Source organism: Pecten maximus, chromosome 4, assembly GCF_902652985.1.
Source record: "Pecten maximus chromosome 4, xPecMax1.1, whole genome shotgun sequence".
NCBI lineage: Eukaryota > Metazoa > Mollusca > Bivalvia > Pectinida > Pectinidae > Pecten > Pecten maximus.
In genome coordinates this window covers 28,087,305-28,104,215 of record NC_047018.1, presented here as the reverse complement: position 1 = coordinate 28,104,215, position 16,911 = coordinate 28,087,305, and the positions used below count along the sequence as shown (strand labels likewise).

General features: G+C 34.9%; 1 protein-coding gene across 1 annotated transcript in view; it reads right to left on the bottom strand.

Moving 5' to 3' along the window:
• LOC117325710 (choline transporter-like protein 1) overlaps window positions 1–16,410 on the bottom strand; it is a 69,620-nt gene extending 53,210 nt beyond the window's left edge. Inside the window, 1 exon segment of the mRNA XM_033882132.1 lies at window positions 16,331–16,410. The gene's annotated coding sequence lies outside the window, so the exon portion shown is untranslated.
• Window positions 16,411–16,911: the final 501 nt, after the last annotated feature.

The window sequence follows — 16,911 nt, the reverse complement described above, 5'->3', positions numbered from 1 at the left end:
ACCAAGACTTGTTGTTATAAGATTCAACCGACAATTTCTTTTATGAATTTATGAAACACTTATAATAGCATGTAGGTTAGTAGTGCCGATATGTTCAGTATTACAAACGGAATTTAGCTCTTAAAAAATGTTGGCGTTTGCCACCGATCGACGAAAATTATACTTCGAGTTATTCGAACATTTCAAGTAGGATTTTTATTGTTGGGACCAAATTTTTACTTCGTATTATCTGAGTTTTTCGAGTTATCCGAATTCGAATTTTCCGAGTTTTTTTTACTAAGATAAAGAGAGAATTCGGCCGGGACCGGCGAGGTACTTCGAGTTAAGCGGGGTATTCGAGTTACCCGAGTTCGAGTTAACGAAGTTCCACTGTATTTATATACGGTATATAAAAAACTTCAAATTCACTTGACCCAAGGTACCTGCTGGACAAACACCCTAACACATTGGTTTAGATGTACACCATCATTGTCACAGAATCTGCAGACTGACCATTGGTCTAGTTGTACACCAGCATTGTCACAGAATTAGACTGACCATTGGTCTAGATGACTGACCATTGGTGGTCTAGATGTACACCAGCATTGTCACAGAAATGGACTGACCTTTGGTCTAGATGTAAACCAGCTTTGTCACAGAATTAGACTGACCATTGGTCTAGATGTACACCAGCAGTGTCACAGAATTAGACTGACCTTTGGTCTAGATGTACACCAGCATTGTCACAGAATAGACCGACCATTGGTTTAGATGTACACCAGCATTGTCACAGAATTAGACTGACCCTTGGTCTAGATGTACACCAGCATTGTCACAGAATTAGACCTACCATCGGTTTAGATATACACTAGCATTGTCACAGAATTAGACCGACCATTGGTTTAGATGTACACCAGCATTGTCACAGAATTAGACCGTCCCTTGGTCTAGATGTACACCAGCATTGTCACAGAATTAGACTGACCTTTGGTCTAGATATACACCAGCATTGTCACAGAATTAGACTGACCTTTGGTCTAGATGTACACCAGCATTGTCACAGAATTAGACTGACCTTTGGTCTCGATGTACACCAGCATTGTCACAGAATTAGACTGACCCTTGGTCTCCATGTACACCAGCATTCCCGCCATTGTCACAGAATTAGACTGACCTTTGGTCTAGATGTACACCAGCATTGTCACAGAATTAGACTGACCTTTGGTCTAGATGTAAACCAGCTTTGTCACAGAATTAGACTGACTTTTGGTCTCAATGTACACCAGCATTGTCACAGAATTAGACTGACCCTTGGTCTCCATGTACACCAGCATTCCCGCCATTGTCACAGAATTAGACTGACCATTGGTCTATAGATGTACACCAGTATTGTCACAGAATTAGACTATGGGCAGTTTGTTGTCCCAAAGTTACTAGTTAATATAAAAAGTAGTTATCTTCATATATATATATGATCCTGACATTAAATTTACAGTAAATTAATTGACAGAGCCCTATAAAACAAAGTGTGTCTAATCCCTATGTACTTGAACTTTTACTCTCGAACTCAGAGTGTTATAATTATCTGGTATTTTCATGTTTTAGAGAAGTGACAAGAGTCCCTAGTGCGGGTCCTAACATTGTGACCTTTATGACTGATCATACTTAAAAGGAACAAAGACCAGACTTATGGAGCCAGTGTCCATTTTCATCAAAAATGGAAGACCTCACAATGAAGTTCTTATGTTAAAGAACTAGCATGATACTAACATGTTAAGGTTTCTCTTTGTTTTTGTAACATATCAATTATGAAAAAATTGCAATAATACCGGTATGTTGAACGATAGAATATATACCCTATATAATGAATGAGAATCAATACTGTAATTGCAATTAAAACTGGGGAAACTTCCCACTGATTACAGGGAATCTTTCATGTGGTGCTCCACTCTCTATATGTAAATGAGCTGCAGGAGATTATGTCCTGCATGCATGTGCAAACTGGTTTGTATCGAAGAATGGTGGACTGGTGATCAAAACCATGCATCAGAAGACTTAAGTCGATCAGAGGTGTCGGTTGCTGGCGCAAAAGACAAAGGAAAGGATTGGGTAAAAAGCACATCATCTAGAACTTAATACAGAGACAATGTGTCAGTTACACAAAACTTAAGATAGGTTAAATGTGAAAAGACACCATGAATTGGTAGTGAAACTTCTTGGCATCTGATAAACACCCAAACTTTTCTGTTTATCATCCAGGGATGTAACTTGGTGCAAAGGGCTGGTTCACTCTCTATTTTTCATTAATTGTTGATGTAACTGAGCCGATTTGACAGAAATCAAATGAAGATAAATCCCATAGGGGATTATGATATTTTAATTGATAAAGTTCTTTATTCAATGGTAAACAAAAACATTAGAGAGACATTAAGTGGAAGCATTTTAAGTTTGCTTTTCCAACTTTACATTTGAACTGCATCAATTTCAATAAATGTGTTTTTTGGATGATTGATTTAATGTTGGTACTGTGGCTGATTCATCAGGAGCTGCCAACTTTCTGCTATAAAGGAAGTAAGCATGACACAAGCTATATATCAATGATATATGCAATCATCAATGACTGAAGCGGATAATTTTAAAATTCCATACACAATGCATAAGGAACACACAAATTTGCTTTTTTCTTTATCCACCTAATTGCACACAAGATAAATTAATAGGATAGGGAAACTAAATCAATGAACACAATGGAAGGAAAAAAGAAAGCTATTTTGAGCATAATTAAGAATACAATACAAAAATCATTATAATGGGTTAATTCCTGTTATTAGACATAAAAATCTATAACACAGGTCAAACAGGCCAATCAATGGGGATAAATGTGGTCATTGTTAAAGGGAATAAACAGCAAAACTCTCTTAAATCTAGATATTATTTATAGAGAATGCCATTAAAGAACATTATACAAGAATTCAAACTAGCAGTTGCTGGTAATTGAACGTTACTATGGTTATCAACATCTAGTAACGGCCATGATCACATGAAAATATTTACCGGAATCTGAATTTCCTTTGATATAATACATTATTGACACACAACAATGTAATGACATCCGTAAAAAGCACTAGATTCTATCAAGATTAGTTTTTTTTCTGGAAGCAAGATTACATAAGGTGTATAATACTGTGGAGGTCATCCGTTTCAATGTGCTACCTGTACCTTAATGGATAAATCTACTGCTGACACTTCACCAGTCACTGTGTGTATGCATACCATGAACATGGTGTCTTTCTACATTGTGACTATACTGTATCTAAATTCCACAGACAGTTACATAAACACCATAATACCATTGAAAATATTAATAAAATTTTACATGTTTACAATATTTATAAATACATTTCTCATGATTTGGAAATTTTGGTATATAAAATCACATCACTTTTATTGAGAGGGGTTTGATTAATTCACTGATCAGATGCCAAAAGGTATACAATGTCACCTGACCAACAATGTGGGCTTCCTCTCACATTGAATATCATTTCAATCATTTAAGGAAACAAATTAGAATGAAATAATTTCCTCCTATGTCGAATATAAATGTGTGCCTATATATACATTGTATATAGCTAGAGGAGGCAATATTGTAGTCCCCTTTCACAAGCAACAACATTGAGCAGTCTACAGGTAAAAAATGTTGGAAATTAAATACAGTTTTATTAGGTTACAGACACTGGCTTGTGGTATATTGATGGAAACATATAGTAAATATTGATGTGCATTATTTGTGTGGTGATTTACGTGAGGTGTGCAGTGCTTGTTGTACATGTGTTTGTAATAAATATAATCAGAGGTATGGTTGCACCCTTGTAATTTATATGATTTGTCAAGTTATTATTATGACCAGGCACAAATGGTGATATAAAGGAGAAGACATGTATCAAGTAGTCCAACAAGAAAAGTGATAAAATTCAATATAAGTTAATATAACTTGCTTTGTAATTGTTATAAAATAAATAAAGTTTACATCTAAAGGATAAATAAAGGATAATGGTACCTGATCATGATGAGTACATATCAACACCAATGAACGCAGGAAGAAATATGTGTGAAATATAGAACAGCAACTCCCACGTACAATGTCACAACACTTAAACTTTATGTTAGATACCTTGAAACCTAGAAACGCCCACTCAATTCATTGCCACAGCCTTTACAATAGATCTCTAAAAAGTTTACTTCCTTGTCTCAAAATTCAGCTTTATATTTCAACTTAAAATTCACCGAAATACTGTAGCAAGACATCTCATAATTTATATAAGGAAGACTTTAATCGACCAAGAGAGTTACTTAAGAGGTTCTAATCATGGGTCCAGGTTTTTTTAAATGTGTAATGCCAACATTTAGTCAAAAAGTAAAATGGATAGATCTACAAATAGTAAGATGGATATATTCACAGACACAATGATTAGAAATCCTTGACCAAACCATAACATTTAATCTTTGGCGTAAACTTGTGTTGCAGAAAATTAAAAAGACTATAACAGGAAAAATTTTGGGGTTATGGATGTGGTGGGAAAGTTTCACTTTTCAAAGAAAGCGGAAGGAATTTTACCAGATAACAAAAACATGGGTAAATGTCCCAAGATCTTGTCAAGAAATTCAAAGAAAGAGAAGACAATGCTTATCAGAAGTATCCATTACAATCAATATTTGATTATATACAGACACATAATTTAATATAAGTTTGATGAGAACTTCTGTATACAATGTATATTATATCAGGTTGTCCTGGAGTTCACTTGTACTATGATTAAAGTGCGAGTTATAATATATACCATTATTTTTTGGCAATAAAATAAGAGTGCAAATACATTGGTACTGGTAGTCGCAGACCAAATAATGTTTCATAGGGAATACAGACACAGAGTCCCTCCACTCTAAAGCTTTGTGCTTCTTTCAGTTGGAATGCAATAGAATGTATATGTGTGTTGTAATCAACATGAAAGCCAATGGAAAATAACAACAATTTATGATACAAAGGATGTAGTCTGTAGCACAGCATCATATGATACGATCTCTGATCCTATAAAATTGTACAAATAATCATTTAGTCTTCAGCAGTTTCAGATTTTGACTGCACTAACATGTTACAGTAAATGTATATATACATATATATTTACAAGTACATGAACCCGAAATCTAAAGTGATCAATGATTTCATCTGCAGCAAAATCTACCTTATACATCTAAGACTTAATTTCATTATTCTTCTTAATATTTTTGTTCAAGGTTTGAGATTAGAATCTATTAGAAATCATATATCTTCTGTTGTCAGGTTTTGTGCATCATGAATATAATTTCTACATGATGGACTCTGTTATCAGTCAGACGCCAAACAAATAATAAGTAAATTAAACAACCAATTGTAAGGCTGTTTTCTTCTAACTGAATCCAAAGGAAACATATATATATATATATGTATACCTGAACTCAACACCCATAAATCAGAAATCCTGTATCTCACTATAATGATACTGAGCTGGTTACAGCTGCTATTAGGATCACATCAACAGCAGGCTAACTCACACCAACATCTTCAGCAATAATGTTTACCATCTTCTCATCAAATACAATGGGTTAGAGTTTCTTCTTATAATTATGTTGATAATTTGCAATGGCCATATTTTATCAGTGAATAAACACAGCTGCCTTTAAAGTGCATGGTCACTGATGAATCAAATTAGGTGCAATTTTCTGAATAAATTGAACAAAGTGCAAATTAAAGATTGTATATCTATCCCTAATTAAATATTAACACTAGATTCTTAAAATATGTAATTACATAAATATAGATGGAAATGCCTGACCAATCTAAATCATGGGAGGGATGAGATAACATGCAAATATGAGCATTCCCACATAAGGCTCCCAATCTCATAAGATTTAATCAGAAATGGCTGAATGGAAGTTAAGCATGACACAGACATGTCCAGTATCCCAAGATATCTTTGGGAGGAAAGATAGATTGTGGGAATGTATTCAATCAATAAACACATCTTCACCCAAAACAATTATGTCATCGTTGCCTCGCTTCCAATATTACTTTGCAACTCTCTCAAATATAGTCTATACACAGAACTATTTATAGGAAAGTATTTTCCTTAACAAGAAGGACACTAGTCTGCCCAATATAGTCAATGAAAGAAGGAATGGTCATCTGGAGGCAAAATGTTTTCATGTGTGAATTTTGACATTTTCTTTACTTTGATGACCTTTTCCATGTGATTTGACCTCCCTTGCAATTGCAAAACATGATTATTTTCATTAGCCTACCTCATAAAGCAATGGAAAATACAACCTTTGATGATCAGTCAAATACCCTTTCTATTTAACTCAATAACATAATAGATTATAATCCATATATTCATTTCTTACATCAAAGCATTTCAGAGACTCTATAGCTACAAGTTTGACTAATTTTGGCAGTGCTGCAATCTAAACAGTCCCAAAGTGTAACGACTCCTTTGAAATCTTGGGATATTTAGAGGAAACTAGAACACTGACTCACAAGCCAGAGCTTCAGAGAGCATTTTGATTTTAGAATGTGTTACAAACATACAATGTGTATATCTGCCAATCAGAAGGGTCAGTGGCCATCTTGAATTTCATGAAGCAGATACAACATACTGTTATAATTGTGACCTTTACCTTGATTTGTGGCTATCATGGAATTTTGGATCTTATTATATTTTAGTATTAGATTATATTTGCTCTTGCCTTTTATCTCACATATCATTATATAATTATCATCTTAATGAACAAGGCTGGATCACAAAGACCAATGCTATATAACTTTGAGCTTGATCTTAGCCATTCCAGTTGATCATGAACAGTCCTTCATATGTTTGAACAATTTTTACATTTGTGACCTTGAACTCAGTTCAATTCAAAGTCATTTATTTATGAAAAACTTCATAGGCTTAATCCCCATCAACTAGTCAATATTATGTTCAAGGCATTTCCGTTAAGCAGAGGAAGAAGTTGTTTAAATTTAAAACCAGATGCTGCATGGATGACAGACGACGGAAGACGGACACTACATCATAGCATAAGCTCATCACTTGGCCCCTTGGACCAGGTGAGCTAAAAACACTGGCCTTGACTTTTGGAAGATGTGAATCCTTTTTGCATATCTTCTGATATTTCAAAATTACAATTTCTAGATTCTGAGAAGAAAGAGAAACAACAAAGCAGACAGGCAGTCAGATAGATACTGTGGATTTGATGTGGGAACCCTTAAGTCACTACCTTCTAAAAGTGAATATAACTGTAGATTTCACTCATTAAACAGTTATTTCTTCTTATACATGGTGAAATACCGATATCCAAGCCTATACTGAAAAAACATTTATGAGTTTTAAATCACTGTTTACTTCAGTTGATGTTTGTAATGAATGCTACACAGACAAAAGCTGAATTGAGTCATGTGGGTGTGAGTGACATTTCCATGTACATTGTTCTGTTTATGAACGGTAACATATAATGCATTCTTATAGGGCCTACCAAATTGTAACATTATTGTTTCAGACTTATTTAATTAGGTACTTAAAAAACATAACTGTGTGTTAATTTTTATAATTAAGTGAAAGAGTTAGGGTATATTTTCAAATATTACACCTGATAAAAGATTTTTCAATACCTTTTTTAGTATTTTTTTAACAAAACGCTATAAGCACTTTAAGTCATTTTCGATAATCTCTTTTTCATTCCCATATAAGCATTTGACCACGACAACAAATTAAATCCATCTTGTTCATGGTGTTTCTCTATAAATGCAATTGCTTTTTTTTTAACAAATTTCAGATTTTTTTCTCTTATCAAAAAGTGATCTTACAGAAAGATACACCGGGGTATGAATAAATATGTGAAACCTTCATTGTATATAGACAGGTAAAACAAATGAGACACTAATTTAATATAATTTCAGTTTTATTATCTTGGGTGATTTTCATCAATGAATTTTTTTTTTTTTTCAAAAACAAATTTGGAGCAAGAAGTTGAATTCTATGTAAAACAGACAAATCATTATGCTGATCTGGATATCATGCAATACCCACCTTCCTATGGATTCTCAATTTGTTGTTGAATCAGTCTTTCACTCCAAGTAAAACTGTAAATCTTCATCTATATCACACAACACAATGATAACAATGACAAGCACAGTTTCATATCAAGTTGTAATGTCAACAGTAGTAGAACACAGTACACTTAACAAATCTAGGAATTCCGCACAACATTTGTGGTCTTTCACCTATTGGAGGCACCACCAATAAGCGGTGGTCATACCACTAGAGAAACTGCACAAGACTGTAAAGGCAACGATGCTGGACATCTAGCTGGTACACCTCTGCTTGTCGTAGGCTTTAAGTAGCAGGTATACCTATAGCTACTGAATGGCAAAACTACTCGGGCGTATTATGAGTGCAGGCACAAGGTACCTTTGTTGTATGTCGAGCAATAGGTACATTCACTTCCTGATCTGCTGGCAAGTACAAAATGAACCACGCATAGTAAATCTGCTTTACCAGTATCAGCTACCACTAGCAATGTATCAGGTAATTTTCTAGAGTGCTAAATGAGTACACTACCTGCCTGACAATGCTAAATTAGCAATTATTGCAACAATAATTTAACTGCCTAGCTGTGTTCTGTAGTTGTGCTGGTCATCACAATTGAACCTGCCAAATAAGTCCCAGCGGTTAGACAACATGTCATTATTCCCACAATTAGCTGCCAGACAGCTTCGTCCTGAGGTTACTTCTGTGAAAGGTGCAATTATAACGCCAATCCTCCGAACTGTTTCCCAGCAACACCGCCTGTTGACCCTTTTAATCAACAGCAACGCACAGAGTCTGGTCTCTTAACTTGTATGTATCACCCGAGGCTTCATGCCAGTCGTACGTAACCAACAGGAAGCAGAACAACTTTCATTACATGTGGAGAGTTCACTTCCAATACAACTTCCAACAATAAAGACAATGTATAGAGCATCCACTCATATTTTTTGTATTCTACTTAACTTAGCGAAGATAATTGAAAATATAAAGGAAGTAATTGAACACTGATCAATTTTACATCAATACGATTGTCATCTGTACACCATATTGCAAGAATACTGTTTATTTTGGCCTACTGAAAACATCGAGTGCTGAGTATAGAACTTCCAGAATCAATCTATAAGGCATTAGACTCTAAAACAGCAAACATCAATACAGTGGAAGTTATGGAAGATATGATAACCATTAAACGATTTCCTGGAATAAATACATCTGAGTTGAGTACAAGTATGAGACAACAATCCTCAAGCTGTACGTCAGATCATACAACTCTTCTTGTTACAGCAGGGCTTTAAAAATGTGTTCAGGAAGGTTGCATGTCAGCCCTCGATTTTGGCAGAAGGTAAAATCTGTGGATGGTGTTGAGCTACTTAAATCAATTGTAGAAGTAGCAGCTAGCAAGCATGCATGGAAAATGGTAACACAGACATTCCTCTGGAGACAATCTCCAACTGCTGATGTGAAGCATTGAGATGGAAATAATAAGTCAATCATAAAATCATATGTACATAAACCATACTCTGTGTGTGACAAACGGTACCAGTTCTACGGAACTCCCAAGAGAATCTCCTGTTTCTACTGCCTTCAGGTCTCCATATTTTGTTTTTTTTTATTTCCTCTCGGAGTGTCAAGACAATGCTAGTAAATTGCGGATGAATTACAAAAAGGCAAATGACTGCTGCTGTCTGATCACAATTAGCGTAAAGGTTGTATGTAATTTATATGTCAGCATCATCCATATACTCTCACCAGACTTTCAGGTTATGTTTGTTTTTTTCTGCTTTCATGATGTTACTTTTTTTACATTATATCACCTTTCACAAGAATTATGTTAATAAATCATCCAAGAAATTCCCCATTCCATCAGAACTTCGCAAATTATCCTACATCCAACTTAATTAGTGACAGTATAGTGTTACATCTATATGGACAAAGGCTGAAGAACATCTAAGAACATCAGCTGGTGCCATGTACCTGGTACACACAGGAAATAGACAACTCACTTTTACCTGCACAATTACATTGGTATGTTATCAGCAATGCTGTGAAAAGACAAAAAAATGGTGCACCATGCTAAACTACCAAACGAGATCCTTACAAGATTCAGATCAGTTCTGTAATCATGTTCTTGTTAGTTAAATGTACACATCCTTTGTACCATGTGTATCACAATAACACCAGGTAACCCATCATATGTGACATCAATGCCATCGAGTACTCTAGAGACACAGTGCAACCTTCCTAAGGCTCCTTCAGCATTTATAGCCATTCATTAAAATAGTTTTGTTCATAACAAAATAATACTGAGGGGTATATAGGCCTGTGTGTTACAAATCACTGGAGTCCACAATTCAGCACCGTCACAAGAAGCCGATCAATATCCCAAGCCTGCACACTGCAGTGTTCATGGCTAAAACAATGTGTTGGATTCTCCTCAACAATCACCATACATACAGCTACCACATTGACATGTTGGCTTAGCAAGTTTGCTCTGCAGTCATATTGTTAAGATCTGATTAGACTAAATCATATTGGCAGAAAAAAAAAGGAACATAAATGGTTCCCAACATCCTCTTATGAGACTTAAACCATATTTATACCAAACCTATTAAAAAGCAACCAGTCATATTTACTGGTGATATGGATCAATGGAACCATCAACGTTACAAAAACATCCACTCTAACCCATATAGCAATACATGCATATGATGTTCAACCCAGAATACTAGTATATTCAGAGCCCCCACAACATCCAACTACCATAATTAACCAAACCTTACATTGGCCAACTACTGTAAATTAATCATACATACAGTGAAACCCCACTTACTCAAGGCCCAGCATCCTTACTCAAAGTTTCAAACCCACATTACTCAAATACCACCTCTTCATCTAACAGTTTGCTTGGTCCACACTGTGTCCAATGATATATTCTTTGTAAATTAACCTTGAATATCTCTAACCAATATTGGTCAAGTACCATGCATTCCTCAAACTATTATATAATTAGTTATCCCCTTTCCTTCATACTATTAAACCTGATTATATACCTATACTACCTAGTTGAAAGTGTTTATTAAACTGCCAATTATAAATGTTGTTTTATGGCAAACTTTCTAAAAAGTCTCTGTTGTTTGTTGACATGAATATCAATCGCTGAACAAATGAAAGTTAGCTTTCTGTGTTAAACCAAATTACGAAATGGGTGAAATTAAAGAAGGTAATAGAGGATTATAAGCTTTACATGTCAATCAATCATATTGTTTTCTCAATGAGTTGGAATGGATTTAGGGACACTTTTAATTTAATAAATCTTTAATTATTTATCTTTGTATGTGCTGCAAGACAATGGCAATTTCAAGGCTAATGTATCTTGCATAGACTGAAAAATATAAGACAACATTCAAGGCCACAGTGTCTTGGAGGCTGTGAGATAACACCACTGATGGAATTGATTTAATCCAGTATTTACTTTTTGTAGGCAGTCTATATGAAGCAAGTAGTGTAGAAGAAAGAGCCAATACAAATGTTTTCTTTGATGTATGTCAAAGGTCAAAATGTAGGTCAGAGTAGTGTAGAAAATAGAGCCCAGTCAAGATAGCTAGAGCATGGACAAAAAAAGGATAAATGTGTACACAGCGCAAATCTATATTCACACCCCTTACCCTCATTGTCACTCATGGGTATTGCACATGTGCACCAGATGTACCAGGACCCAATTAAAGCTCTCTTAAATCCTGATTAATGTGTGGTAATGTATGTATATTGATCTTATAATAATGTAACACTACCTCTCCACCAGGCAGATCCTCCATCACACAGACCAGTGTCTCCTAAAACTCATTTTCTTGGTATCACAATGATCTTATCATACAAATATGTCTACTGCTACACATTAAAAATGTCAATAGCCATGATATCACTGATTTCATTTGTTTAATCAATGTTTCCATCTTTTGGACAAATAAATATTATAATGCATGTGGGTTTTCTTAATTTCTTCTTCAAAAATTACATGCAGTTTATTAGAACTTAAAATTATGAGAAGGAAACCTCATTGGAGATACATGCAGTGCATACAAATATATATTATATAATCAGTTTTGATATGTTTCGGAAAAACTGGAACCAGGAATCAATGAATTTGAATCTGTCATGATTATCAAAGATATATCAAAAATCTTTTCTATAGCAGAAGACACTACTAGACCACTCAAATGATGTTGAAAGGATATTTTGTGGAATAATTAAAAAGTCTTTGAAATATACTCTGGAAATGCTTAAATCAGTGATTTTGATCATTTTTTCAATGGTAACCAAAGAAATATCTGAAAATGGAGACACCTCCACAGTAAAAGGCACAACAAGGCAAGACATGTATACTCCAGGAATGCTGAAATCAGTTATTTTTATTTTGTTTCTATGGTAATCATGAAAATATTGAAAATAAAAACTGATCCATATGCATAGCAAAAGGCACTATTAGACCACTTGACTGATGTGTGTATAATCTTTTTGAAGTCATCTTAAAAAGTCTTGGCGATATGCTCGAGGTAGCTTTAAACTGTTACAAGATACCTGTAGTGCACCAATTCAAAGATTGTCTATATAAAATCTTAGATTCCCCAAAGCACATATCGCAATATAAACAACATTAGTGATACTCTAAAAACTTCTTATCACCTAATAACCCTGTTCCAATAGCTGCATTGCTCAGCTGTTCTGCAATTATGAAGGGAAGGTTTTGTCAGAAGATATAATTTAGGTGAATTAAATGTTGGTTTTGGTCATAGATGTGGAACTCAAAAAACTAAAATCTATACCCTTTCTTTTCAATAATTGGTACACGTGATACACCTTATCACTCTGGGTTTTTATATTCTGAAGCAAACAATAAATTGGGAGATTTTAGAATATTTTTCCCTGTGACTTAGAAAGTTAGTCAAGGTCGTTCATTTGAACAAACTTGGTAGCCTTTCATCAGAGCATCTTACTGGCCCACTATCACGACCATGGACACCTCAGAAGTTGTTTAAATTTTTTTTAACACATTTGACCCGTGACCTTGAAACTATACCAGGCTCAGAATTGTTGATGTTTATTTGAACAAACTTCCTAGCCTTCCATCCAAGCATGATAGAGGGCTATAGTCACAAACATGAGCTCTTGGAGGTTAAGGTCATTCATTCTAACAAATTTGGAAGCTGTTTTTATCCCAGCATACTATTGGCCGTAAAGCATAATGGGTAATCCTAGGTCTTTTGGTTAAACAGGAGAAGTTGAGGCCAGACAAATAGTTGGTAGATGGACACCATGTAAACTCATCACTTGCTCTTATGACTGCATCTCCAAAATGAAAGTGTTTAATGTGAAACCATCCATCATTTTGAGTCAGATATAGATCATTCTGGATGGTTCTGCTATTGGTGTTTAGCATGCTAATTAATGGAAGATGGATTTATTTAACTATTTTATTAACAAAACAAAAAAATGGATGATAGACAACTTCTAAAAACAATTGATAAGCCCATTGTCACAAAATAAAATGTGGAAAAGTTTGAATTTGACATTTAGTTTGAGCAAGTAATTTTTTTTCAATAAAAATAATACCAGTAATTTTCTATTTAGTGACAGTTCAAGCTCTAACAACATATTATTGACTCTCGTATGGAGATTCAAAACATAAAGTTTTTTGTCAGCAAATGTCATTGATATCTTTACCTCGAAAAAGTGCTCAGACACTGATCAAGATGTATGTGGTAATGGGCTGCATGTATGATCATTGAAGCACAAAGTGTCACAGACAAATCATTAATATTATAGGGCTGTTACGAGTACCTGAGTACCCGAACACAGGTTGGGTTTGACCAGAACCCGGGCCAAGCATCCAGTTGACCCTTGATTTTAAGTCATTTCAGAAGTAAGATGACTATTATATTTATATTATTATAGACAAATGGGCCAGTGTCCCTTAATTCCAAGAATCAGATCTGAATATGGGGAGTCAAAATCATACTATCAAGGGTCTACTGGATGCTGTCGGGTTCAAAAATATGTACCCAGGCAGTGATTTTCTTCAGGTACATTTAGGGCCAAATATAGGCCCCTTCCCCTAGAGATATGTTAATTCCTATAAAGAAATAATGTCAATCACATAACAGTTCAAATAAATTTCACAAGCCAATAATGTAATAATTTTTATCATTTTACTAGTCTCTATTTATCATAGCTAAATAACCATATCAAAAAAAGATTTCATGGTTATTTTTTAGCTTGAAGAAAGTAACACCCCCCACCACAATTAAAGAATACAACTGTATTTTCTCACTGGAAAAGGTATAGGCCCCTGTGCAACAAGGGAAGGAAAATCACTGTTGGGTACCCAAATATGTCATCATCCAGTGTCAATTGTCAGATATGCTCCCTCCAAACACTTATATGCTTACAGACACACCCCTAATCACATTCCAACTCAGATGCATGCATGTCACATTCTGACATACCTGAATGCATATTGACGCAATATTACATGACTACCGGATGCACATGGACATTATAAATAGACTTCACAGGTAAACAGTGAACACTCTCTGTAAACTGTAACACACATAAATACACGACAGGAAAACATGGCAATATACAACAAAGTTACACTTGACCCTACAACAGATATTCTAATAGGCCTAAGGGAATAATCAATAGGCCTAAGGGAATAATCAATAGGCCTAAGGGAATAATCAATAGGCCTAAGGGAATAATTAATTTTAACTTGAAAATTTTTTATATCTATTAACAAAACAATAGAGAGGCTATTAAAGAGCTATTAACGTGGAAGTGAATATAATTATATTATTAGCCATTTATCCACATTCAAATGTTCTGTACCAGGCCGTCATTGTTCCGTATCAACCTTGCATTAGAAGTAGATACCTGGCAGGCCTCTTTTTTGGATAGCTAAAGCTCATAAATCAAACATATGCATGTTCAACAAAATTTGATTTTGTTCAAACTGGCTAAAGGTTTACCATACAGTTGAGCAGAAAATTTCCATTTATATGATGTGACATATGCCTAATGCATACATATTATGTTACAGGAAAGAGAAAATGTAGCAGCCAGACGGGTTCAAACCCAGGACCCTCCTAACTCTAGACTGACAATCTACCAGCTGATCATGAGCTATACTTTGTTGCCAATGATTGCTACACACATTGGAGAAAACCACCAACTTGCGTATGGTATACTATGCAAACTAACATATTTCACACCAGCTGGGTTGGTTTGGTTTATTGTGTTTAATGTCCTATTAACAGTTAGAGCTGGAATATGGATTTGTTACTAAACCGGATAAAATTGCTTAAACAGTAAATTTTGCCTTTATCGTTTAAAGTTACATTTATTTACAACAAGATAAATATTATTTTATCTAAAGATGTTTACTGGATACATTGGCTACTTAGGAGCTTACTGGAGTGTTACTCTATAGTATTGAAAATATTCATAAATTTTTGGTACTTTCCCATGAGCAACTCAATCTTATTTTTGCATTTGTTTGGTGTTTCACAAGTAAATAAATGCAATTATCTTTAGTAATAAAGCTGTACCCCAATTGGCATTAAACAGACAAGTTTGTGTATATATCCAAGTTGGCGGTTTTCCCCAACCTGATAGATCTATTAATTACTGCAAAAAATACTGCAGATTATTTTCAGATCAACCACTGAACTAGGCAAATGAAGTGTTGCTGGTCGAAACATAATAAAACCAAAAATATATCTGGTTTGCTTTGAAATGTGTTTGTTGTTTTATGAATTAATTACAAGAATGTTATTTTTCTAATATAAAATAGTTGATACCGGGTAAAATCTAACTTCTAAGAAGACGATTAGACTCTAGGTCTACTGTAGCAGTCACTAGAACGACTCCGCCTTAGTAATATTCAGGCTACCACCAATCGCTATGTTATGTATATTATCATCGGTATGCGACAAGTAGGGATCTATCGTAAACATCTTTCACCAACGCATAATTAACAAGCAAAAGCCTGGGGTTACATAGGGAAAAAACACGCTCCACTGCCCAACCGTGAAGACGAAACTTGACGAAAGTGATGCAGTATTCTACCGTAAAAACATCATCAGTGTAACAAAGCATATCGCTAAATTATTTTGCATGTACAATAGAACATAGTATAGTAAAATACAATAAAATATGAGTCAAATGATGTTTACCTGTCGGAAAACTGTCCACAATCTTTCATTACAGTCGCAGAAGTATCACAGCCGCGCTCGCGCACTGAGAGTGAATTTATTTGCCAAAAACCGTTCGTCGCCAGAGAAGTCGCAAAATCTGAAATGTTTCAAATACATTTCTAATTTCATTTTCAAAGCCTATCCATGAAAAACGAGAATCATTAACCTGAATTTTGTGTTATGTGATTTTATGCGTATATATAGACATTTCCTGTGTATTTAGCGTCATTGTGGGGCCCCGCAAGGGTGTTTCCTGTTCTTACTACAGCTTATGTACCGGCCAGCTCATAGAGTTATGTCTTTCTTCAGTAGATTAAAACAGAGACTTGTATATCAGGTATATACGTCTCTGATTAAAACTAGGACTAGGCTAATACGCATGTTGCTTTTATCATTATTATTCGGTTGCTTCATTGTATATCAAAGTTCGTCTAAGAAAAGTGTATTTTCCTTTCGCCATGGGACATAATAATTATATACATGTAACGTTATACAGTCAGAGATTGGAGGTACGGACAAAAGCCCCCCCGGACATTAGCCCCTAGGACAAAAGCCCCTCC